The sequence below is a fragment of the Pelodiscus sinensis genome, chromosome 6 (genome assembly GCF_052426305.1).
Source record: "Pelodiscus sinensis isolate ZL-2025 chromosome 6, ASM5242630v1, whole genome shotgun sequence".
Lineage (NCBI taxonomy): Eukaryota > Metazoa > Chordata > Testudines > Trionychidae > Pelodiscus > Pelodiscus sinensis.
In genome coordinates this window covers 9,591,447-9,617,403 of record NC_143057.1, presented here as the reverse complement: position 1 = coordinate 9,617,403, position 25,957 = coordinate 9,591,447, and the positions used below count along the sequence as shown (strand labels likewise).

At 46.3% G+C, this 25,957-nt stretch overlaps 1 protein-coding gene across 7 annotated transcripts in view; it reads right to left on the bottom strand.

Moving 5' to 3' along the window:
• Positions 1-25,957, bottom strand: part of PALM2AKAP2 (PALM2 and AKAP2 fusion) — a 360,502-nt gene that overhangs the window by 161,866 nt on the left and 172,679 nt on the right. Inside the window, exon 1 of one of the 7 annotated variants that reach the window (XM_075931397.2) lies at positions 13,159-13,175. The exons of the other annotated variants lie outside the window; for them this stretch is intronic. The gene's annotated coding sequence lies outside the window, so the exon portion shown is untranslated. Of the gene's footprint in view, positions 1-13,158; positions 13,176-25,957 lie in introns of those variants that run through there. 7 annotated transcript variants of the gene reach the window in all.

Sequence of the window (25,957 nt, the reverse complement as noted above, 5' to 3'; positions counted from 1 at the left end):
CTAAAAGGGGAAGGCAGTTTAACTGACACCTGTCTAGTGTCTGAGCGGGAGGTCCATTAGACTCACCCAACTACTGTGTAGGGTAATTCTGGATCCAGGAAAGTTTTAGCTTGTTCTGAGTTGTATCGTGCACAGGTTACAAGGAGGTCTGTGGTCCCTGATGTGGGCAGATGAGGCATCCCCACTGTAGCTCAGCAAGAGGGTTAAAGAGGAGCAGGGGGATGGATTGAGTTACCTGCGGGGTGGGGAGATGGGTGGGATTTGAGGAAGGGCTGGGTTAATGGCTACGGGAGGAGGAGAGGTGGATGGGGGCTCCCAATGCAAGAAGCTGTGGTGGTGGTGGTGCTGGCTCCCTCTACAGCCTCCCTGCCTCTCCCTCAGTCTCGCTTGCACCAGCCCCAGTGCTTCTTGCAGGTATGGCAGAGAGCCAGACTCACTGCAGCAGTGCTTGGGATGGAGCTAGATGCACTGAGAACGGGCTCTCCGTGCAGCACCAGGCTCATCTTACCACCAGGGACTCTGCTGGTGCTGCTACCACCAGGCAGCTTGGTGCCATGCTGGCCCTGGCACCACTAGAGACAGAGGTTCACCTGCCAAGCTGATGGCAGGGTGGCCCAGGCCTGGAAGGCAGAGCCTTCTCTAGCCCAATATACCTGCCACTGATGGGTTTGGATTCTAAGTTGAGGGCAGGGACTGTCACAGTGAGAGTGTCCAACTCGCTGGGGCCCTGATCTCAGCTGCAAACTCCAAACAAAGTTCCAAAGTTTAAATGTAAACCTGTAAAGCCTAGTTCCTCTTCAGAAAGTTTCAGAAACGCACCAGATGCCCAAGCCAGGGGCCAGGTTCTCTTTGAAGAGACACTAATGATGTTGCCGTGCCTTTGGAGGAGAGTGGGTTTTGGATGAAAAGCAGCCTCACAGCAAGGGCATCCTGGAATCAGAGGGGTGTAACCTTGCTACCTTTTCAGATTCTGGACTTCAAAGGTACAGTTCTACTGGGAACAGCCAGCCTGGAAGAATACAGGCAGGCTCATGCAATTAAGGAGCTCCGAGTCAGACAGAGATGGAGAAAGAAGATTGTGCTCCATCAACACTCAAGGCATGTCTACACTAGGCAATTTCAAAATAACTCCCACAATATCTATTTTGAAACAGTGTGTCCACACTACAGGGAAGCCTCAAAATTAGTCTCAGGCAGGCTCCCTTAATGTGGATGCATTACCTCGACCTAGAGCCCCAGGAAGCACTGAGAAGTAATTACTTGAATGACTCTGGGGAGTAGTTATTTCAAAATAGTAGGAGTGGAGCATCCACACTACCGCTATTTTGAAATAAGTGTTATTCCTCGTGGAAAGCAGCAGTTATGCCGAAACAACCAGTCCCTTATTTCAAAATAACAGGTTGGGTAGTGTTATTTCAAAATAACCTTCTAGGTTAGCCCAGGGTTCAGAGACAGGAAAGCCAAGGGTGGCAAAAAGGTCACATCTGTCTCAAATTTTCAACTCTTCAAGTACGGCATTCTAGACCTGGTTTGCAGTGTTTGGCCCAAGTAAAATGGCAGGAGGGGTTCCCTCTAACTACTACATACAACCCTGTTGGCTTTGCATAGTGCGGAAAGCTAGTAAGCAAAGAGTTAATGAGTTTGGGGAGGAAGGGAAAGGGCCTTGTATGGGTAGAGGGATGTTCACCTTGCGGGAATTCTCCAGTCCTAGAAAAAAGCAATAACAGATGGGAATATCCAAGGGTATAATCAAAACTAAGGGAAGAAATGGTGAAACATGAATCTATGAAGCCTGGGCTAATGGCCTTTATACCCTGAAGGTGCTACTTGAAGGAAGCTGGTCCGGCTAGCGTGACAGCAGAGAGAAGGAAATAGAGATAGCGAAGAACAAAGAGGAAAATTCATCAGCTGTCTGAATTGTTACAGCACTGGAGCTAACCAAAGAAAGGTGCCCATGGTCTGCCTGGGTTAGCCCTAAGCTATTCAGTGCTAACAGGCAACTACACCCATCACCTTTGGGAAACCATAGGCTAACTTTTAATAAGTTGTTGTTGCTAAAGCAGGAAAGATCTATTTCTTGTTCCTTAGGTAAGAAACCTCCAGACATTTACAAGATTGGCTATAGGCTTTATCACTGGCATGCGAGATCTAAGGGTGAGTGATTGATCTCTTGGGAGGAGGAGCAATTTGAATCTTGTGATCTTCGGTATGACCATTACCACGTAGTCCAGATGGGAAGATAGAGCCCTTCCAGTAAGACTGCTACAGTGTGTCAGGAGTCACTTGTTACTGGCTTGGTGAAATCTAATCTTGGTGTGAGATGTCTGCCCTGCTTCTTGAGTCTGCCCCAAGGTTGGCACTGAGTCATGAACCACTCCACAGCATGTGACAGGAACGATGTATAGAGTAAGGTACTACCCTACTGGAGTGGAGGTACCAGAATTTGGCCTTTATTCAAGCTCAGAAGAGGAGCTATAGTTAAGCTATTAGTGCCACAATTTTCTTGAAGCTGTACCAAAAGCTAAGCCACCACATATAATATCATCCAGATAGCATAAAGCTTTCTACCTTAATCACCTGGTGTGGTATTAATGCTTGATATGTAGTGAACATGTATCATTTCCTGGCCATTACATTCAAGGAAGTGCAAATTACTGATGCAGATTGCTGTGAAACTCAGAGATGCGTGCTTGAAGAGGACACCTAGTTTTGAAGAGAGCTAACAAGGCATGAAGTATGGACATTTAAAGCCCAGTTTGAATGTGAATTGGTCATAATATTGGTTTATATTGTGAACTTGAAGGACTTACCACGGTAAGAGAAAGTTCAGTTAGCTTTCTGTGCCAAATGTTCCCGCATCATAGTTCCTAGATCATTTCTTGCTACGCCGCCTTCCCAATACACACCAGTGGAAGAGAGCGGGAAGAGAGAAATGAAGTCATAAGATTTAAAAAACACACAACTATGCTGGAGATGGGATTTTAAAGCTGTGGAATTGTTTACAAACATGCAACTTTTATTCAGAACAGACATTTCTCAACCTCAGAAAAGGTTTAATTCGAAGGCACCAAAAGTTGGAGCTCTTGCGTCCACAAAATAGGGCTGGAAATCTAGCCAGTCATGCCTCTTCTGAGGTCTGCCCTGCCTAAAGCGGTTTGTTGTGTTAAGGTCAGAATGAACAACTGAAAACTCCCCTAACTGCCTGAGACCCAAGACAGAGCACAACAAGACTGCAGTGGTGTTGGATTCTCTCCCTCGTTTGTACATTTTTTCCCCCTCGTTTGTACATTTTGCCTGTCAGTCCCAGATTTTGCAGCTTGCTGTTTCAGTATAGCCATGCAACCACCACCACCTGCATCTTCTACAGAAAAAGTGGGAGACCCCTCTCTAGCCGCTGGTACTTAAGGACCCCTTCAGTCATTGTTGGTTAAGGCATATTGATTGCAGTGGCTGCTGAGAGGGGACTCCTACTGAAGAAACGAGTGACTCAGCTGATCTGCACAGTGGAGTCGTTCATTAGTTCAGAGTGGGTTGGCACTGGAGAGCAAAAAGGGAAGAACAGGGGCAGCACTTGAAGGGTTTCTGCAGCTTGAAAATACACTTCTAAATGGTAAGCAAAATTCCCTCCCCCACCCCTCCATTAGTGGCACTTCACTTGAGAGATGGATCTCGAATTCATCAGGGTCAGGATGCTGCTTTGCAATGTTTACCCAGTGGTACTTCCCTCCCATCACATATCAGTGCACCAGCACAATGAGATCATTAAAGATCAGCAGGGGATTGCTTTGCGGCGCTGCACGAGCACATTGTGCAAAACAAATCAGTCTTCTTAAGTAGGGAGGTCACGCATGCTCCTAGTGCCACCGCTGCACGTTGATTGGGGAGGGCAGGATGGGGCAGAGGCTCTGGATGGTTGCCAGGCGATGTGTTACAGGGGCAGAGCTTGCACTGTTAATTAAGAGAAGTCAACTGTGGACTGCCTGTGGGGCTCTCTTTTCCCCCCACCCACAGGCTCTGCGTTGGTCACTTCCCTTGGTACAAGCTTCTAAATAGAAGATTTAAGAAGAGATGGAGACAACGAGAATGGTTGTGCCGCCACCTTGAAGTGTTGTGTCAGACTCACTCCTGAGGGGCAATCTTGGCCTGACAGTGCAGGAAGCTCAGACAGCTGGCAGGCTTTCTATTGTGTAGCAGCACAGAAGAAAAAACTTTTCCTATGGTCTGCAGCAACGAGGAGCTGCAGTAGCCAACGCGAACATTGGGTGCTCCAGTTTGATTCACACATTGGGAGCTCTTTGGCACAGGGAAGGACCATCGTTTGGCTGTGGGGTTTATACAGCACCGAGTCCAACAGGGTCTTGCTCCAGGACTGGGGCTCTTATGCAGCAAGTTGTAACATTACCACCACAGTGCAGATTTAGCCAAGTCTGCCGATGGGGATTCTTTAGGGGGCTACTTCAGATCGTGCTGTTACCAGTGGCTGCTTGAACACCTCCCCTCCCTGCTGCACAGCAAGGGAACGTGGTTGAGCTTGACAAGCGTGGCCAAGTGGAGTCAGTGTAATTTGTGACAAAAGGGTCCCTCTGAATGGGGTGTGTTGAGGAGATGGGAGCACTTCAGAAAAACACCTGCCTAAATCCCATTGACATGGGAACCTAAGTGCTGCAGGCTCTTGAGGGGGACTCCTTTGCCCAAACTCCCTCAATGGGAAAATCTGCTAGACCAAATCACGCCATGGGTGCAAGGAGAAGTTAGGGATGTGAAAGTTTAACCTGGGGTGGGGAACCTAAGGCTCAGGGGCTGGATGTGGCCCCCAGCTTGCCTGGATCCGACCCCTGGGGCTTGAACCTCCCCCGCCCAGCACTGAGGAGCCAGCGCTGGCGCTCCAGCCCTCTTCCCCCCGTGGGGCTGGAGCACACAGTCTACTAGCTTGGATCTCCCTAGGCTCTGGCATGAGGGGAATGTGGGGAGCATCTGTCTCTTTGGTTGGGGCCATGTCAGCAAGGGGTTTGTTTCTTGCTTCTCACTTGTGTGCAGCCCTCCTCCCTGACTGATTTTTCGGTGGGTCAAGAGTCTCCTGACCCCCTCCCCCCCAAAAGTTCCCCACCGCTGGCTGATGTGGTTAACCAGTAAGCCTCATGCCTGGTTAAGGCGGCTGTTGGGGCTGGAGCAGTTCCCCGGCAGTGGGTGGAGGAGAGTCAGCCTGGGTGGAGCCCCCTTTAATTGATTAAAGAATAGGTCTAGCCAGTTGAACAGGATTTTCCATCCCTAGTCGAAATAAGGATCCAACGAGAGGCCATGCATTTCTGTTTGTGCCTCAAATTATTCATGCGCCGATCACACCTGTCTCAGGGATACCGTCCAGGTCAAAAATCTTAGGCTATATGTTAAGAACAGCAGGACTGACCTAGCAGCATGTGCTAGTTAAAGCTCACCTATCTGCAGTGTTTTTGTCAAGCCAAGCTCAGATACGATGCTCAACGATCTCCCCCTTTTAGTTTGAATCTACAGAAAAGGTAAGCAGGCTGCTATGAAAACAGATACTCTTCCCATGTAAAGGTAGCACAGTCTTCAGCCACCTGTCTGCTGCAGTTGGATGGAAATTAGTCTTCCCCTCGCATTGGACTGTCAATCTCAGTGTTCCTCTCACACAAGCTAAAAGGGTTGGAATTTGTGTTTGATTCGGGTAACTGAGCAAGTGTGGCTTGTGCACAAGGCTGGATTTCCATTCCCTGCTTCACCTCAAACTTCTGTTGTGATTTTGGGCAAGTCCCTTAGCCTCACAGTGCCTCAGTTTCTCATCTCCAATTTGGGGGATAAGTGACAAGGAGTCCTGTGGCACCTTATAGACTAATGGATGTACTGGAGCTTATGCTTTCGTGGGCAAAGACCCACTTCGTCAGATGCATACATCTGTTAGCATATAAGGTACCACAGGACTCCTTGTAGCGTTTGCAGATCCAGACTGACAAAGCTATCCCTCTGAATATGGGGGATAGTAGCACTGCCTTGCATCATGGGGTGCTGTAAAGTTACATGCAAGATTGTGAGATGCTCAGATACTTTAGAGACGGGAGCTTTAGATACACTATGATCCACACTGTACGCACTGCATGATTCAGAACGACCAGTCTGGAGAGCTCCACAAGAACAAGTTGAGAGAGAGATTTCTGGCACTCACATCTAGTTATGGTCAAAGTCAACAAGAACCAGCGCGCTCATGGTACTGCCAGTTTCTGGTTCCAGGAGAACGCTACAAGAGAGCAAAACCACACCCAGCCACTGCAGAATCTGAATGTTCTGTTATGGCTTCCTCCAGCAGGCCTGCCGAGAGAGGAGGGACAAAAGGGGCAGTTACCCCAGGATCCAGAAATTCAAAGGGGTTTGGGGCTTCAGCTTCCACGGGGGGGGTCACACTGCAGTCCTGGCCGCCCTGAGAGATGGCTGCCCCACCCCAACTCCTTCTGCCAGAAGCCCTGCTCCTTCCCAGCATGGGAGATGGCCCCTATCACACCTTGCCCTGAGGCCTGTGGTGGCTGTCCGTCCGGCAGTCTTCAGGAGTGGGTGAAGAGGTTCTAGATTGACCTTTGACAGAGCTCAACCATCTCTAATCCTAACATGCAAAGCAGTCGTCATTCTGCCACAACAGGGTCAAAGCGCCTTCTGAAAGGGAGCCATTTTCCTTAGTCGTTGACTCAGGCAAATCACATACCAGAGTCAAGGTTTTTTTAAAAAAAAGAAACCCCACACAAGGAAGACAATCTCTTCCTTTCGATCCCCAGAGTTGTTTTTTTTTTTTTTAAAAATGCCAAGTACAAAAAAGTTCCAAAATGACTTCTAATTTAAAGTGTTGGCGCCATTTTAAAGCACCGCGGCTGCTATCTTGTAGCATTGAGAGCACAGTAAATTCTTACCTTGAAGGGGCCATGAAATATAGCTTTAAAAAAATTAATGTTGCCATATTATTTAATCATTAAGAAAACAGTTAAGTAGTAACAGCCATATATACAGCAGCTCTCAACCTATGAATTAAGAACAATGCCACTAGGTTCTTCCCTCGGTGCCTAGACCCTACTGTGACTGGTGCTTTACAGGTACCCAAGATAGGCAGACTGACTTATAAAATACAAGTACTAATCAGCTCACTGGCACATAGGAAAGTTTCAGTAGATGCCATTAGATTGTGGCTGGCACAATTCCTGAAGATAATCTAACACAAGGGTGGGCAATAAGCTAGAGGCGGTTCATCAGGGTTAGCCTCTGGTGGGCCGCCAGCGCTTTATTTACCTGTGTGTCCCCTAGTACAGCCGCTTGTAGCTCCCATTGGCTACAGACATGCAGGTAAATAAAGTGCTGGCGGCCCACCAGGAGCTAACCCTGGCAAACTGCATCCAGCCCATGGACTGCTTATTGCCCACCTCTAATCTAAAATGAAGGTCTGGCAGACATCAGAGAAGGCTCCTTTGGAGAGCCAGCTTGGATGTCCCCACACTATTTCAAGTCTAGTGTCTTTGCCTGCACCAGTAAACTGGAAGATACTGGTTGTGTCTATCCACGGTCACTGTGCCAAATGGACACTTGGAATAGGATGGAATCCTTAGCTGTGTGACATGGACCCATCTCTGTATGTACACACACACACACACACACACACCCACCCACCCCCCGCATGGACTGTACACTTCGTTCAGCCATCGATGGAATATCAGTTGAACGGGTTGAGTCAGTTTGTGTTTTGGGGAGTTGGCCACACACCATCCTGGCATCTCTCAACAACAAGGAAAGCAGCAGACTAATCAGGCCTCCCAGCTTTGCTAGTAGGAGGCAACAGGGCTGCTGTCAGCCAGATGTTCTACATCGTCTCACCAAGCAGGAAGAGAAAATAAATCCCCTGATACTCTCGCTGCTCTTCAGGGGAGTGGAGCGAGGGTGCCCCTAAATATGCGCCACTTGGATACGGCTTGGAAAAGGGAGAGAAAAGGCCCTAGATTTTTTCCCCCCTTTCCAGGGCTCTGGGATTTGAAGATCCCTGCTGGGTCAGGGCCCACAAGTCCCAGACAGTCTGGAGAAAGATCACCCAGCAGGACTGAGCTAGCTCCTCTTCCTCACAGATCTCACTGCCCCCAGTAAAGCCAAGAGTCTCCTCCAACTTACCTTCTGGTGCCATCTTTGAGAAGGCCAAGCAGTTTCCCCAAGGGCCTACTGCACAGTGGGATTTTCCTCAGCAGAGTGATGTAGAGAGCCCCTGGCAGTAACAGGCCCCGCTACTGCGTTCCCAAACAGCATGTCAGAATAGGCAGCCAGCCCGCCCCCAGAGAATGCCTACAGTAGGTTTGAGGAAGAGGGGCCTACCTTGGGGCCAGAAGCTGAAGAAATAAAGTGGGACCATCTGATCACCCCAGGTGAACTGGGAGGAGAGCAGACTGCCACACACTGAAGGTGAGAGAGACGGTAAGAAGCCAACGGTCCTGTCTCCAAAAGACATTTAAAGGTAAGTGCTGGTTGGGAGAGAAACCCTTAGGGCTGGTTGTGAGAAGGATCAAAGAAACCGGTCTGGCCTCTGCCTACAGGTATCATTGATTCAGAGGCGTGCCCCCATTCCTACTGCCAGCACTAGCTAGGGCCAGGAATGGGAACGTAAGGTGTGCCATAACAGGTCAGAATCGGTCAGTGTCGTCTGCCACAGGGAGAGGCCAGCGCTTAATATTTCTGCAGAAGAGGAATCTTCTTTCCCACATAACACAGACAGCTAATCTGTTCAATACTGGAAGAGTCTTCCAGTCTATCCTCACTGTGGGAATGGCTGAACCCAAGCGTGAGGTTTGAATAGCCTTGCAGTAGAATGTCCAACCTCCCTCAGAAACGCATTCCTCTTCCCCCCCCACACACACAATTTCTTCACCAGAAGAACACCAGTCCCCATTAACCGGCCTGCAACGTTTGTGAAGTGTGGGAAAATCATTCATGCCTGCATAGGATGCAGCCAGTAAGCTCACTGTATTTGTGACCCAAGAGGGGACTACGTGGATTGTCTGTAGCTCTCTGCAGGCATTAACCGATGCTCAAATTAGCCCCCCTGTGATAAGAGGTGAGGTTCCTCCCTTCCAGGAGATGAGGACATGGTGATAGGGAATTTAAGAGATTTATCCATAGCAACACTGTCTCAGAGTTGGGATTAGCACTGAGGGGTTCCTGGTCACAAGTCTTATGCTTGTCTTCCTGGGATACGTCTGGCTGTCCAGGAGTGAACGGCTAGGACGTTCACAAGACATATTAAGCCATTACTTCATCACACAAGTGGTTTGTTTTCATTCCCCACTCCCAAACCCACCTCATTGTTTGAGTTTTGGCTGTTGTCTGCAGAAGAGGTAAAAATGAGATTGTTGAAGGGTCAGAGAAAAATCCTTCCTAACCGCAGCCCAGCTGCCCTGTGGAAGAGATTTCAACATTCCCTAGGCCAGGGGTGGGCAAACACCAGCCCACAGCTCCAGTTCCTCAGTGTTAGCCTCTGGCTGGCCACCGTCACCACGTTTTCCTGCGCCTCCTCAGGTACAGGCGACTGCAGCTCCCATTGGCTGCAGCTCCCATTCCCAGCCAATGGGAGCTGCAGGAAGTGGTGTGTTGGTCTGTGGTGCTTCCCGCAGCTCCCATTGGCTGGGAATGGCGAACTACAGCCTACGGGAGCTGTGGAGGCACAGGTAAATATAGTGGCTGCAGCCTGCCAGGGGCTATCCCTGGCGGACTGCCACCATTTTATTGCCCACCCCTGCTCTAGGCTGTGTGGTGAAGTCAAGGCATGTGATGTGGCTTCTGACAGAATAGTGCTCCCAGGAGACTAGACTCAGCAACGACTGATGCAATGTGACATTTGTCCTCCCATCTGCTCACTCGTGACATGATTCAGCTTCTATTAAGAATGATGAAATGACCCCCATGCACTGCAACAGGAATTGGATCAGACCCTCAATTCTCGGTGGTGGAGCTAGCTGAGCTCCGTCCTTCCAGTCCCATAGTGGGATGTGTGTGGATGTGGGTGTAAAGAGCCTTTGAGGAGCATCATGCAGGCACGTAGGTGTGAAAGCAAAGGAGGGGCAGAAGCAGTGAACGGATGGAGCAGAGGTAGACAAGAGGAGGGTGGACATGCAGACCTGCAAATGGTTCCACTTCCCCATGCAAAGAGCAGAGTTAGACACTTGGGTTTAGCCCCTGGGCTAAGGATGCTGTATGGATAGCATGCTCAGTGGCCTCCCCCCATCCCCCAAGTAAGAACCCCACTTGGCTGGCTTCCAAAGATTTCCCTTCTTTCCAGCAGTCTTCAGCCAAGGAAGGTGCCAAAACAACATCAGGCCTGTGGGCAGGAGTGTAGTGACAAGTTCCCCTTCCCTGTAATTCAGGACCTAGCCTAATCCGACTGATTCCTGGGCCTTCAGAACACGGTTCCCACTAATCTTTTCCATCCATGTGCTGAATGAATTTTTTAACGTGCACCAAGGCATGTGCAAATGCACATCACCTGTAGAAACAAAAACCTGCTAGTTAGCTGGGGGGCATTGGAATGTCTCCTGAGGGGAGAGAAGCACTCAGCTGACAGGAAACATTGCTGTTCATCATTGCAGCCCTAGAACATGTGCCGCCCTAGAGCTGCTTGTCCCTCCAAGCTCAGCAGCGATACAATTCCTGGCCATCTGGGGTTTTATAACTGGCATCTAGTGGGCTGGTGACCCAAGGCAGAGAAATTCCTCCCTCAGAGGAAGTGCTGTACAAGGGAATAGCACAAGCTGTTGAGGGGATAGCTATTTTCAGCCAAAGCATTGTGGTGTATTATAATAACAATACATGGAGATGTGCCTATCTCAGAGCTGGAAGGGACCTTGAGAGGTCATCAAATCCACTCCCCTGCCCTCATGACAGGACCAAGTACCATCCCTGACATTTGCCCCAGATGCCTAAACAGCTCCCTCCACAATTGGACTCACAACCCTGGAGTTAGGAGGCCAATGCTCAAACCACAGTGCTATCCTATCTGTGCCCAACCACTAAATGCCAGTTATAAAACCACAGATGGCCAGGAATTGTATCGCTGCTGAGCTTGGAGGGACAAGCAGCTCTAGGGTGTCACATGTTCTAGGGCCACAATGAGGAGGCAGCAGTGTTTCCTCAGGAGAGATTCCAATGCCCCCAGCTAATTAGCTCCATTGTGAGAGCACTGCTCACTTCCCATCCCACAGGCCCAAGGAAGCTCCTACAGGTGTTTCACCATTTTTGTTTACAGGGCACAATTATATTTGTAGGCAGCCATCTTGTAGGCATGAGGTCGATAGAGCAAAATGAGGATTCAAGCAATGGGGTTCAATAGAAATTGCTCTAAAATGCCATAGAATATGGAGGATATTATTTCCAGCAGGTTTTAATCCTCTGTATGGTGCAAGGTGCCAAGTACTCTAGCCCCTGAAAACTTATACCTATACTAAAGTTTAAGCATGCCCTCAGCAGCACAAGGCCCCCGAGTGCTCAGCACCTTACAGGATCAAACCCTATAGGATGGGCATAAATCCCAGTCTTGTCTATTGCTGTAGCACTTATAGATAAGCACAAGTACTCTCACCTGATGCTCACATGCTCCAAGAGTTAAGCACAGGGTTTGCTGGGCAGGGGGAGGCACACGTCTCACATTGCATGGGTGGATTCAATAACCCACAGAGAGCCTATCAATTTCCAGTAACGTTTCGACATGTCATTCAGGTTTTTTCTTTGGCAATATCCCTTAGGGTACAGAGTTTGCCTCTACCCTATTAGTAGTCTGGGAGTGGGGAGCTTTTAAGATAGCTTGCAAGGCATGGATATATAGGGACACTCAGATTATCAGGCTTCTTATTTTCCCCCAAGCCAATGCCCTATCCCCTAAGCCAAAGCAAAAACCCACCCCCCTGCCCTATCACCAGTGGGTTCCTTATCTTGCCTTCTTCTAGTCACTTCTTGGGTGGGCAGAGGGGACAGGGCTTGAACCCACCACCTTATACTCCTCAGGTGAATGCCCTATCCTCTGGGTCACCCCAGAAGCCACCTACCTACCCCATCTTCAGCCACTCCCATATCCCACCTTTCTAATAAAGGCAATAGCTTCCTCCTTGGGACAGCCTCTGTTGCCACTGCCTGAATAGGCAGAGAGGGTGGGACTTGAACCCAGCTCCCTGTGCTCCTCAGGTGACTCCCCTAAGCCACACCAGATCCCACCCCCACCACCCTATATCCAGCAGGACCTCATCTCATTTTCCTCCGGTCACTTCCCAGGCAGGTGGACGGTGCGGCATTATGGAAGGCAGGATAAGTGACATGTGGCTGAGGGGGATCAGGCATTCGCCTAGGGCACACAGGGTATTGGGTTCTAGTCTGTCCATTCCCCCCGGCCGACCCTGGGAGCAGCAGGACTACCAGTGCTGGTCACTCCAGAACTGGAGCTGGCTGTGGCATGGGGAAGGCAGGATACGGGACACCCTGAAAATAAGGTGCTAGGGTGTGTCCTGGAGTGGCTGATGGACTACTACATTCACTTGGGGGGCACAGGGTGGTGGGTTTGAGACCCCTAACAGCAGGACTGCCAACACCGGCTACCCAAGGAAATGAAGCCAGCTCATGCTTGGCAATGGATGGACCTGCTGCCCTTGGGAAGCAGCACAGATTGGGGGTAGGGGGAATGTAAGGAGCTTGTGGGGTGCCTGCAGTGGATAAGGTACCTGGTGCTAGAGTCCTGCTTGCCTCCTGCCCCAGGGACAGCCACTCTCAGAGGGATAGAGCTTGCACCTTGGAAACTAAGGGAGCCCTGAAGTTAAGGGAGGTTGAAGGGCTCCTCCAGTAGATAAAATATTTGCCTCCAGACTCAAGGGTTCAAGCCCACCCCCAACCACAGTGGCCTCACCCAACACAAGCCACCACCTATTACAAATAACAGCCTTGCAAAACCAATGTCTACTAGCTTAGCGTAAACCTTTCAGGCCCACCCTTGATCAAGATAATTGTTAAGAACCATACAGTATTGTACTCAATGCTCCCAAGAGAGAACAACATGTAAACACCCCAGAGAACAACATGTAAACACCCCAGTTCTGCTCTTACAATAGGCCTGTCCTTCCAAAGTAGAATAAATATAGAATCTCTTACCTTCTAGGTCTTCTGTACAGTGAGTAGGTTTCTTCCCCACCCCCTAACAAGCCTCTGTTTCTCTGCCTAGAAGTAAAGGCCTTTCCCTACCCCCAAACACTTCCTTATAAAGGCCTGCCTCCCAAATGCAGCCCAGCTGCTCAGCCACTCCCCCAGGACACTCTATCAGAGTCAGGCTGCGTCTTTCTCTATAGCAGTGGTCTCCAACCTTTTCAATTTAAGTGCAATGTAAGATCTACTTCAAACCCAAATTCCTTTGTCCCTTAGGGTTGCCAGATGTCCAGTTTTGAACCAGACAGACCAGTATCTGAGCTTTCTGTTCGGGAAACAAATTGAGAAAATAGAAATGTCGGGTATTTTCTAAATAAGATGGAATGTCAATTGTGACGGAATGTCAAGTGGGTCCGGTATTTTTGTTGAAACCATCTGGCAACCCTGCCCCCCTCCCTTTCATTCCCACCCCTTTGTTGAGGCCCTGCCCCACCCCTTCTCCGAGGCCTCACCCTGCTCACTCCATCCTCCCTTTCTCCCCCATCCTCACTCACTTTCACCAGGCTGGGGTAGGGGTTGGAGTGTAGGCTGTGCTCTTGGGCTAAGGTGTTTGGAGTGTGGGAGGGGGCTCCAGGCTTAGCTGAGGGTGGGGGATTGGGGTCCAGGAGGGGTTTCAGGATACAAGCGCTGGGAAGGAGTTTGGGTGCAGAGGGACTCATGTCTGAGGCTAGAGGTTGGGCTTAGGAGGAGGTTCAGGGCTGGGACTGGGGTTCAGGAAGCAGGGCACTGGGCAATTGAGATGGCTTCTGGGTGGATCAGTGGGGTTAAGGCAGGCTTACTCCTGCCCTGGCCCTGCACCACTCCTGAAAGCAGCTGGTATGTATAACAACGGCTCCATGGTGCCATGTGCTGCCCCTCATCTACAGGCATTGAACCCACAGCTTCTACTGGCCACGGTTCCCCACTACTGATCACTGGGAGCTGCAGGAGTGGTATCTGCAAGCAAGGACAGCATGTGGAGACCACCTGCTCTGCCTCTCTCAGGGGCTACGGGGACATGCCAGCCTCTTCCAGGAGCAGCAATTATCACAGGGATAATTACTCCAGCCACAACAGGATAGGCATTTGAGAACTCACTCCTCAAAGAATTAAATTGAAGCGTAAGAGTGAAATGAAAATTCTGAAATGCACAGACCAGTCAAACACCCCCAAATAACCCACTTTGCAATCAGTAAAAGAAGTAACAACCACCACCCACATGTGTGTTGGGTTGGGATATGAGAGTGAAGGACAGTGTGTCTTTGAGGATGTGGGAATGTGACAGACACGCGCACACAGTGTGTGAGAGTGACAGAGATTTACATTGCCAGGCTCCCTCCGTCCCCTTCTCTCTGTGTGGTGATAGGGTACAGGAGTGGAGACGGGGGACACCCTGACATCAGCACTCCCCCTCTTCTCCCTCACACACCCTGCACAGCAAGCAGGAGGCTCCCAGGGGAACAGCTCCAAGGCAGAGGGCAGGTGCAGCATGACACTGGGTGGAGGGGCAACTGGAGTTCCAGCACTTGATAGCTTCCCAGCCAAACCAGTCAGGATCCCCTGTCAGAGGCTCCAAAATCTACCAGTAGATCCCAATCTACTGGCTGGTGACCACTGCTTTACAGTATGTCTCCATACTCCTGTCTACCACATTGCTAAGGCTGGCTATATACGGCTGATCACAAGAGCATCCTACTTCACTTATCCACCAACAATCCGTTACTCGCTCTGAGCAAGTAGAATGTTGCCAGACTCATTTGAATATTAATTTTCTCTCTGATCAGTTTTTTACTATGTTCTGGGGCAAATTTTGCCCTTTCATACTTTCCACACTGAGTGCAAGGGGCAGATGGGGTCACACAGGGTATGATGCCTTGGTCCTGCAAACTCACCAGTGCTTAACTTTAAGAAGGCGGGCTGGTGGTGTGATTCCTGCTTATGACCTCAGAGAACCAGGGTGAAAGCTCTGGCAGCAGAACCGTTGGGACTTTAAGGTCATGATCTGATAATGATTCTTTCTGGCCTTATACTCTATGAAGCGCCTGTTCATGGACACCGGGTATACTAGGCTCCGCCCACACTTCGCCAGCCTGGCCCCACCCACACTCCGCTAGCCTGGCCCCACCCACACTCCGCCAGCCTGGCCCCACCCACACTCCGTTACCAAAATGCCTACTGTAGGCCAAAATGCCCCCATGCTGTGGGGCTGAGGAGGCTGGGGCTGCACACTTGCCCTTCCCATGCTGGGAGGAGGGAGCAGCACACTGCCCTGCCTCCCCATGGTGTGGGGTGGGGCAGGGAGGTAGGTGGCTTGGCTCCCATGGGAGGTGGGGCCTCAGCAGAAGGAGTGGGGCTGGGGTGGAGCTCGAGAATTGCTTCCCCCAGCCCTACCTTCACCCACCACCCATGTGCCTGTTGACTTTGGATAAGAGCTTTGATTTTCCTTGTGTTCTTTAATTATAAATGTCACATCTTTCAAATGCTCACTAAGGAAAGCCTATTTAAAAAGAAGGCAATACTCACAGAAACTTAATTTCTTTCCCTATAGCAGCCCATCCAAGAAAGAACAATCAAGCACATGCAAGCATGAGAGCTACACCCTTTTTGTGGCAGGTTCTGTGTTTGCATACATAGTTGGATTGTGTCTAGCCACATAGGAGTCCTAGCAAGATGCAATTCCAGGATTGCCAACACCATGTTCAAAAATCCCTCAGGCCCTCCATCACCACAAGTCAGGCTTAAAAAATAATGAGATTTTTAAATAAATAAAACGTGAAGTTCCTTTACTTTGCCTTCGGGCTTTTATGTTATTATTATTAATCATTTGTATTGTGGTAGCACCTAGCAGCTCCAGGCATATGCCAGGGCCCATTGTGCTAGGAACTGTAAAAACAGAACAAAAAGCCCCAAGAGTCTTACAAACACAGAATTCACATTTTCCAGGTTTCCCCCGCAACCTTGAGAGCTAGAGAAATTTGTCTTTGCTTCAGAGATGAGCTGTGATTCCCCTATAATTAAATGAGTCCAGTTGCTGAGAACATAAGAACGGCCGTACTGGGTCAGACCAAAGGTCCATCTAGCCCAGTATCTGTCTGCCGACAGTGGCCAGTGCCAGGTGCCCCAGAGCAGGTGGACCAAAGACAATGATCAAGCAAATTGTCTCCTGCCATCCTTCTCCAGCCTTTGACAAACAGAGGCCAGGGACACCATTTCTTACCCCCTGGCTAATAGCCTTTTTTGGACCTAACCTCCATGAATTTATCTAGCTCTTTTTAAAACTCTGTTATAGTTCTAGCCTTCACAGCCTCCTCTGGCAAGGAGTTCCACAGGTTGACTGCACTATGTGAAGGAGAACTTTCTTTTATTAGTTTTAAACCTGCTACCCATTAATTTCATTAGGTGTCCTCTAGTCCTTATATTATGGGAACGAATGAAGAACTTTTCTTTATTCACCCTCTCTACCCCACTCATGATTTTATAGATCTCTATCATATCCCCCCTCAGCCTCCTCTTTTCCAAACTGAAAAGTCCCAATCGCTTTAGCCTCTCCTCATATGGGACCTGTTCCAAACCCCTGATCATTTTAGTTGCCCTTTTCTGAGGCTGGAGAGGGATGGCTGGAGAGGGATGGCAGGAGACAAATCGCTTGATCATTGTCTTCGGTCAACCCTCTCTGGGGTACCTGGTGCTGGCCACTGTCGGTAGACAGGATACTGGGCTAGATGGACCTTTGGTCTGACCCAGTACAGCCGTTCTTATGTTCTTATGAACCCTTTCCAAGGCCAAAATATCTTTTTTGAGGTGAGAAGACCACATCTGTACACAGTATTCAAGATGTGGGCGTATCATAGTTTTATACAAGGGCAGTAAGATATTCAGGGTCTTATTTTCTATCCCTTTCGTAATAATTCCTAACATCCTATTTGCCTTTTTGACTGCCGCTGCACACCGTGTGGAAGTTTTCAGAGAACTGTCCACGATAACTCCAAGATCTCTTTCCTGATTTGTCGTAGCCAAATTAGCCCCCATCATATTATATGTATAGTTGGGGTTATTTTTTCCAACGTGCATTACTTTACACTTATCCACATTAAACTTCATTTGCCATTTTGTTGCCCAATCACTCAGTCTGGTGAGATCTTTTTGAAGTTCTTCACAGTCTGGCTTTGGTCTTGACTATCTTAAATAGCTTAGTATTGTCCGCAAACTTTGCCACCTCACTGCTTACCCCTTTCTCTAGATTGTTTATGAGACTTTAGGAGACTTGAAACATTGTAATACCACACTGAATGATTTCTGTTCAGTTTGTTGTAAATGGAAACGGATCTGGGTTACTTCTCCTGGTCCACTAATGTCCCACAGGTGATAAAAAGCAGCTTTTCTAACAGAGGTGTAGGGTGAAATAGCAATAACTGTATATTTCCAGGTGTGTGTGTCTTACAACACATTTCTACACAGGTGGCATGGTTAATGCATTTGGTATTTGACTGCAGCATCACTTTGCTGTTCACCATTTGCCTGGAAATTAAGAGTAATCCCCACGCCCCACCCCCACCCCCCAAAATTTCAGCAATTCGTCACTAGAAGGAAATATTTGCTCTGCTTCACTGATGAATTGATTATGACCCTGTCAGCTTCTCCAGTGAGAAAAATGCTGCAGTGCCAGTTTCACAGTGGGCATAGTTGATTTGATCTAAATCTACAGGAAACTTAAGATAATGCAGGTATTTTTATTTCAATTGCAAGAAGGTAATAGCAGTTATGTGATACCATTAGAATTATAGGCATCTGGCCGGACCCTGAGCTGGTGTAACTCAGAATAGCTCCATTGCAGGTAATGGAGCTGCACCAGTTTACCCCATCTGAGGATCTGGTCCATTATGGATTTCCTAGGGAGATGAAATCAGTCTTTTTTCTTGTCCTCCTGAATGCAAACAATTCCTGAATGGAAACTCCCTTCTTTGGTCAAACAGGCTCTCTTCATCAAATGTGCAATTGCTGCAAGTAGTTGAGTTCATTTTTAATAATCCATGTTTTTGTGTAATTTGGCAATGTTGCTCATGGGTAGAGAAAACGGACCTGTCTCTAAGGGACTCTCTCTAGGGAGGAGTTCGGAGTCTCAGATCCTGTTTACAGGCAGTCCCCGGGTTACGTACAAGATAGGGACTGTAGGTTTGTTCTTAAGTTGAATTTGTATGTAAGTCGGAACTGGTACATATTGTAGGGGAAACTCTAGCCAAACATTTCTCCAGAGCTCAGTTTTATTCTCCCACACCTCACTTCCCTCAGTCCTTTATTCTCAAGCTGAGGTGTCTGCTGAGAAAAGCCGCTCCGCGTCTCCCTGGTCTGCTGGGGGGAAGCAGCTAGTGCGGGGTTGCCTCACCCCGTTTCTAAGTAGGGATCCGATGTAAGTCGGATCCATGTAACCCGGGGACTGCCTGTACTGGCATTGTTTTGTTACACATGATTTTCTAGTTATCGTAGGCACTTAAAGTGTGTCTGGCACTGTTATATTTCAGTGCCTCATAATCTTTAATGTAGCAAATCAGTATTATCATCCTCATTTGCAGATCGGGAAGATCTGGTCCAGAGAATCTATCTGACTTGCCCAAAGCCGGGGAGGAATTCTGAGGTGGAGAGGAGATTTGACCGTGGGTCTCCAAAGATCCAGACTAATGTCTCTGTGTGTTTGATGAATTCAGATATGAAGCATTTCTTACAACAATAGAGAAAGAGAGCATTTAGCATTTTTAAACAGGGAAGCTTTTTTCCTCTCCTTTTCATTTGGAAACAATTCTTTCCACCAAGTTCACAGAAAACTTTCCTTTCCTTTGGAGTGACACAAATATAATTTTCCAAGTCCATTCCCAGTGCCCATACACTGGGGACTCCCTTCACCCTAAACTTGGTGCAACATTGGTTTGCTGATTAAAATCAAGCCTTTATCTTCCACAAATAGGCTATGTGTATACTAGGAAATTATTTCAAAATAACTACATTCAAAATAACTCCCACAATAAGCATTTCAAAATAAGCTTATTCCCCAAGGAAAGCAGGAGTACAGATTTCAAAATACCAGCCCTTTATTTCGAAATAACGGGCTTGGTAGAGTGGACACTCTGCTTATTATTTTGAAATAAGGGGGTTTATTTTGAAATAACTCCCCAGTGTAGACTAGGGCATAGAGGAAAATGCTACATGATCTTACAGTCAATAGGGACTATGGAGTGTCAGGCAAAGTATCTTGTGAGAAAGAAAAGGGGAAAGAAAAATGACACAGCAACAAACATGATGAGTTAATTATGTGGTGAAGCATCAAAGAGAAGCAGCAGGAGCAGCAGTTGTGCACAGAAGGGAGAAAAGAAATCCGGTGTGGGGTTAGTACTTTAATTCTTTTAGTGAGCAAGGCTGCTCCGCTGGAGTATGTTTTGGAGATCACAGAGCGTCTTGAAGAGTAGGCGTTAGGGAGAAACACAGCACAAAGACACAGGAGTAGGCGCAGTGGAAAGGCAGATTTATTTACTAGTAGTACTGTACAGAGAAAAAAGAGAGAAGCCACCCTTACAGCCTGGCTGTTGCTGGCAGTGTTCTTGGTTTATTTTTTGTTCTTGGTTTTTTTTTTAATCTGAAGAAAACATAACAGTCAAAAAAGTACACTTCAGGTTACAAAGTACAGCAGCTATCCCATCAATTCTAATCCAGTGTTAGCACAACAGTTTTTCCCCCAACAAAATGGGATTTTATTTACATTTGCTCACAAAGAAAGTGGGCGACTAAAGCTTTGGGAAAATAAAAGGCTCATCCACAACCTACATTCACCATAAAAGCTGCATTGTACACAACATTTTCTTGGACCCCTAAAATAATTATTTATTCATTCCCCGAGTGGGAGAAGAAGCAGGAAATGTGGTTTTGTCCTCGTTCTGACCGGGCGTTGCTTGTCTGCCCTTAGTGCACAGGCAGAGCTGTCACTGAAAAGCGAAAAAAGCTTTTAAAGGGACTAGTGTCCTGCAGCTGCCCCTAAGCAGTGCCTAGATCCTTAATTAAAAAGTGTGGGCCAAAATTAAAGCCCTGATTTAGAAGAGCACTTGAGATTTAAGCAGGTGCTGAACTTTATCCCTATTCAGCACTGAGCTTGAGCATGTGTTTTATTTTAAGCATGTGCTTAAGTCTTAAGCACTTTGCTGAACTGGGGCTTTAGATGGTTGCACAGAACTTCATATCTGCCTGACTCTGACCAGTGGGGTAATCGTTCAACTCTTAACTTATTAGATTCTCATTCTGCTTAGGGGAGACTGTGAAAAAAGAAATCAGGGAGGGGAAGTGGAAGAATAACGGAGAAGAGTGGCCAGCAGAGAGTGGGAGAAAAAGAGCAGAGACTGCGAGGGGGATTAGTCTAATGGAAAATCCCCAACTAAATCTCTCTCTCTCTTTCTCTCTCTCTCAATATTTTATACAATGATTCAGTGTATATATTATAGGCTACCAATGTATGACAGCCTAGCTTTCTGAGCTGAGCGCAGGAGAAATATCTTTTAACTTTGATACATGGTACAGACTTCCTGTCAGCTGGAAGAATATGTCTTAGCTGAGGCCTGGTCCATACTAGAAATGTGAGCCAGTTTCATTACGTTAGTAAAGGGGGAGGGATAGCTCAGTGTTTTGAGCATTGACCCACTAAACCCACGGTTGTGAGTTTAATAAATGAAGGGGCCTAGGGCAAATCTGTCAGGGATGGTATTTAGTCCTGCTGTAAAGGCAGCGGAGTGGACTTGATGACCTTTCAAGGTCCCTTCCAGTTCTATGAGATAGGTAGGTATATCAATTTAGTGCAAACACCAGCTCTAGACTCTTGGGCTATGTCTAGACTGACATGATTTTCCGGAAATGCTTTTAACGGAAAACTTTTCCATTAAAAGCATTTTTGGAAAAATCGCATCTAGATTGGCAGGATGCTTTTCTGCAAAAGCACTTTTTGCGGAAAAGCGTCCGTGGCCAATCTAGACGCGGTTTTCTGCAAAAAAGCCCCGATCACCATTTTCGCAATCGGGGCTTTTTTGCGGAAAACAATACTATGCTGTCTACACTGGCCCTTTTGCGCAAATGTCTTTCGGAAAAAGACTTTTGCCCGAACAGGAGCAGCATAGTATTTCCGGAAAAGCACTGATGATTTTACAGGAGATCGTCAGGGCTTTTCCGGAAATTCAAGCGGCCAGTGTAGACAGTTGGCAAGTTTTTCCGCAAAATCATCTGATTTTGCGGAAAAACTTGCCAGTCTAGACACAGCCTTGCTGTATAGCTTAAGGGCCCAATCCTGCAAACATTTATGCAAATGCTTTACATTTTATTCATGTGAGGAGTCCTATTGGACTAACTTTGACTGCTCGTTATGCCTGTGGGCAAGTCTTTAGGTCGGGGCCCAAGTCAGTAAGGGTATGTCTACATGGCAACATTATTTCAAAATAACTAGTGTTATTTCGGAATAACTTAGTCTGCATCTACACAGCAGGCAGTTATTCTGCAATAATGTTGAAATACTGCCAAGTGGAAGGACTTCTTACTCTGACTCCTGTAGTCCTCATTGTACGAGGAGTAAGGGAAGTCGGAGGAAAAGTGCTCTATTTTGAAATCTGTGCTGTGCAGATGTTCCCAGTTTTGAAACAAGCTATGTAACTGAGAGAGCTCAATTTACATCACTTATTTTGAGTTAAGCCCTGCTGTGCAGACACACTAATTGACCAGTGAAGATTAAATTGGTATTAGTACATTGCAAATTGGGGTTTGTACTGGTTTAGGTCAATTTTTAAATCGATTTAATTAAACTGGTTGACTTTCTCATGTAGACAAGATCTTAAAAAAATATGAAGAATCCTTTGAGAAAAATGTGGGGGTTAAGTAGCAGGAAAAGCAGATTTACAAATAAAACATTATTGTGCAAACCCAAGAACAGATTTAGGAAAGTCTAAAATCTCACATGCCAGGAAGGCTGCCTGTTCCTGATAGACAGGGCCTCTCTGAGTGAGGCTGGCATAGCAGGAAAGTGGCTGATCTGGAGGGCTTTTTGAACCAAATGGCTGTATCTAGACTGGCAAGTTTTTCCGCAAAAGCAAATGCTTTTGTGGAAAAACTTGCCAGCTGTCTACACTGGCCGCTTGAATTTCCGCAAGAACACTGACTTCCTACTGTCTGAAATCAGTGCTTCTTGCAGAAATACTATGCTGTTCCCATTCGAGCAAAAGTCCCTTTTGCGCAAAGCTTTTGCGCGAAAGGGCCAGTGTAGACAGCTGAGATTTGTTTTGTGCAAAAAAGCCCTGATCGCAAAAATGGCGATCGGGGCTTTTTTGCACAAAAGCGCGTCTAGATTGGCACAGACACTTTTCTGCAAAAAGTGCTTTTGCAGAAAAGTGTTCGTGCCAATGTAGATGCTTTTTTCCGCAAATGCTTTTAATGAAAAACTTTTCCGTTAAAAGCATTTGCGGAAAATCATGTCAGTCTAAACGTAGCCCCTGTGTATACTGGCAAAAGGTTCTTTTCCAGAAAAGACCAAAATTAGGGAGCACAGTGGTAAGCTTGGTGTGTGGGTGTGTGTGTGTGGGGGGGGGGGGGGTGAAAACAGAGTCAATCTGAAAACTTGTTTGTTCAGCATTTTTATCTGTCCTTTTAACTACAAGTGGGATAGACTTCATGCATTCCTCTCAATATGTACAAGCTGAATATTATATCATGTGTTTACATTATATGATGGATTTACACTCTTTTTGGTTTAAATCATAGTCCATTCATAGTTTAAAGTTTATAGCAGGAGTGGGGAATGAAACCCTGAGCATCAGCTACCCCTGCAGGGCTGTGAGAGCTAGCTGGCCAGAACAGAGCAAGCCCTGACGTTGAGTGTGAGTGAGGGTTTTTTTGCTTCTTGCTTGGGAGCATGGTGAGTGAAGTGGTTTTTTTTTCCCTTTTCTTGTTTGTTTTGCTTTTTACTTGTGTGTGGCCTCCGATTAATTTTTCTGTGGGTCAATGGCTCCTGACCAAAAAAAGGTTCCCCACCTGTTGGTTAGAGCATTCATAGAAGACAGCTTTCTGGTTTACGTACAAAATTAAAATAAAACACTGTGTCTTTTATAGGCTTCCATTGCTAGTGATCTATCATTGAAACTCAGTGTGAGGTTGCCAATTTTGGTTAGACATTTTCCTGGAGGTTTCATCATATGACATAATCTTTAATGAAAGGTTAATTTTTAATTCTAGGAGACTCCACGGTAATCCTAACTCAGAGCAAAAAGTTATTAATGATAGCAAAATATCGGACTCAGCATAATCTGAGCAACACCTGAATTTGTTGCTAGAGACAGACAACTGGTCAAAATTGATTGACATTCAAAAATCAAATCGGAAAAATCATCAATTTTTTTTTAATCATTCCCCACCTCCACTTTTTCAAGTTTTTGACACTGGGCAAATATCAAATTTGGTAAGATAGGGGAAAAAATTGAAAAAAAATCACAGCATTTTTGCCCTTTTCCCCATCATTCCTCTCTCACTCTTTAATTAACAGGTAGTTATTAACTTCTTAGAGGTCTCACTAGAAATAAAATTTGAGGTTGTAAAACACCTCAAACTCTTTAATCTAGTTGTCAAGACATTGTGGCAAATTTGTCTATAGTATAACTTTATTGACTAAGGGCATTTCTACACAGCAATGTTATTTTGGAATAACTGACATTACACGACAAGCCATTATTTCAAAATAATGGTGAGCTGGAGGACTTCTTACTCTGATTCATGGTAACCCCCATTTCAGAAAGAGTAAGGGAAGTCGAAGGAAGAGTGTTCTTCCTTTGACTTCCTGCTGTGTAGACAGCACCAAAAGCCAAGTTAAGCTATTTCAACTTAAGCTACGCAATTGATGTAGCTGAAGTTATGTAGCTTAATTCAACTTTAGCCCTGCTGTGTAGACATGCCCTCAATTGGATTTATAAGGCTATGTCTACACTACTAGGTTATTTCAAAATAAGTTATTTTGAAATAATAACTCCCGAAATAACTATTATGAAATAAGCTTCTTCACAAGCAGGAGTTATTATTTTGAAATAACAAGCCTGTTATTTCAAAATAACAGGCTTGGTAGTGTGGATGCTCGCCTTGTTATTTCAAAATAAGGGGAATTATTTTGAAATGACTCTCCAGTGTAGACATGCCCTCTAAAAAGAACTGCGGACCTGCTTTCAGGTCTAAGGGTGAGATTCCGTCTACAAAAGATCCCAAGAACTTGGGCGTTATCATCAGAGTATGAAAATTTTTAAGAGACTCAGTGTGATGGGTATGCTTGTGTTCTGAAATTCAAACCCTATTCAGGATCCGTATTTCCTTATAAAAATATTATTCCTTAAAAATGCACAAATGTGAATACTAAATTTTCTATTCTATTATCTCTTATTTTCAGAGTATGCAACTTCAACATTAGACTCAGCCAAAAGGCACTGCACCCCTAATTAAGAACCCTTCTTTTTGGAAGCACCATTGTGCTCCCACTAAGTCACTTGCTCAGTTTATTTTTCTTTTTAGTATTGAGATACCCTCTGTGTTGGCTAACTTGGTCTAGAATGGGGAGAAACTGTCAGAAGAGTCTTCAGTAAAATTTCAGTGTTAGTTCAACATTACAAGTGCAGTGACCACAAAGCCATATAGTGCTATTGAACCAGGATCTGATCCTAAGCGATGGTAAGCACCATTTTTTGTCAATTGGAGTTGCACCACTCAACACATCTCAGGATTACACTTCCAATGGGTTGTACTCCAGTGCATAAAACTGGAGTGAGTACATAAATAATGCCCAAACTCCACCCTGTGTTAATCTTTTAGGCCCTGATCCTGAAAACACTTATGCACATGAGTAATTTTACTACTGCAAGGAGTTCCATTGATTAAAATGGGAGTCCTCAAAGAAAAGTTAAGCATATGCCAATGTGTTTTCAGGATTGGGGCCTTATATTGCACCATTATGGACTGAGCTTCAGTCGCTTAATTGAGAAGGGCTTGTACACTCTAATATCACCACAGGGATTGAAAGACAATGTTGTGTTTTATACAGCTTTGGAATACAGCCTGTAATGGGGAAAAAACAAAAAGAAGAAGAAAAATTAAAGAGTTCTAAGGCAAACTGTAAAATGGCACATCATGCCTCTTTTGTCATTCATTTAGATAACATCACAAAGGCAGACCAGAAGAATTCTGTAAACATGTAGCATACAGTACATCAGCCACGGGAATAAAAAAAGAAAACAACCCTGTAATTCTTTCCTTTCTGTACTGATGTTCTTATAATTAAAAGGGATCGCCTGGCCACTAAGAATAATGTGTTTCATGATTTTTGCATTTTTTCTCTTCATTTTTAAAAAACAGTTGCAGACAATAGTCCCTTGATGAAAACTGGACATGGCATGAAAAGGAAATCTGTAGAAACTTAGAAAATACAAAATATAAAAGAGTTTCACAGGCTATTTGCTTGTTTGTTTTGTCTTTTTTTTTCAGTCTAGGAAAAGATACACTGAAAAGTTGGTATTTTTGTTTTTGTTTTTCTTACAAAAGTTAAGGCGAACAGTTTATTGTGGCAAAAATGCTGTCACAGAATCATTTCTGTTTGTTTCTTTGTAAATATCTTTTCATGCTGAAATTGCAAATGAGCATATTTTCGGCTTCTTAAGTTAATCAGAGACAGGGAGCTTATTTAGAACAAAACAGAAAACACCCATCCTGATCCTTATGAAGTCTC